The sequence below is a fragment of the Triticum dicoccoides genome, chromosome 7A, assembly GCF_002162155.2.
Source record: "Triticum dicoccoides isolate Atlit2015 ecotype Zavitan chromosome 7A, WEW_v2.0, whole genome shotgun sequence".
Classification (NCBI taxonomy): Eukaryota; Viridiplantae; Streptophyta; class Magnoliopsida; order Poales; family Poaceae; genus Triticum; species Triticum dicoccoides.
This window is the reverse complement of record NC_041392.1, coordinates 661,645,399-661,646,095: the sequence shown is the minus strand read 5'-3', so window position 1 is coordinate 661,646,095 and position 697 is coordinate 661,645,399.

Here is a 697-nt window from a genome sequence, read left to right as displayed (position 1 = left end):
GCGGGGTTAAGTCACGGGCACGAGACCCCAGAGGAGAGGATCCATGTGGGGCCCACATGCCAGCATCTGCAAGGTGTATGGGCCTTGTGGGGCTCCCCTTGGATGGCCTTCCTGCACTGGTTTTCTTTCACTGGAAAGACTTCATCTCAATTTGCTCGAAATTTTCAGAAGTCTAGAGATAAGATTTTCCTATAACCAAAAACATTGAGGGCTCCTTTAATTCAAAGGAATTACATAGGATTTTTGGAGGGCTAGAATCCTTAGGATTTTTTCCTCTAGTTGTCCTTTGCTTCAAAGGATTGAATCCTATAGGATTTTTTTCCTATGGAATCAAGTGTACTACATTTCAATGGAAATCAAGCATCCACTCCAATCTCTTTTTATAATTCCTTTGTTTTTTCTGTGGCATCAAACACTCTATGCTAATCCTATAGAATTCATATGGACATGCCACTCAAATCATGTGTTTTCCCTATTCCTACGTTCTGAAAATCCTGCAAATCAAAGAGGGCCTCAAATTGGACCCACACTTTGTTAATATGTTAGTCTAGATAAACGATACAACAATACATATTTAATAATATTATAGCCTGAAAACTAAAGAAGTTACAAATATGTTAAGAACGTATCATATTCACCGTAAAAATGGTATGAAATAACTCACTAATCACTATGACTTGCCGGCACATAATTCTAG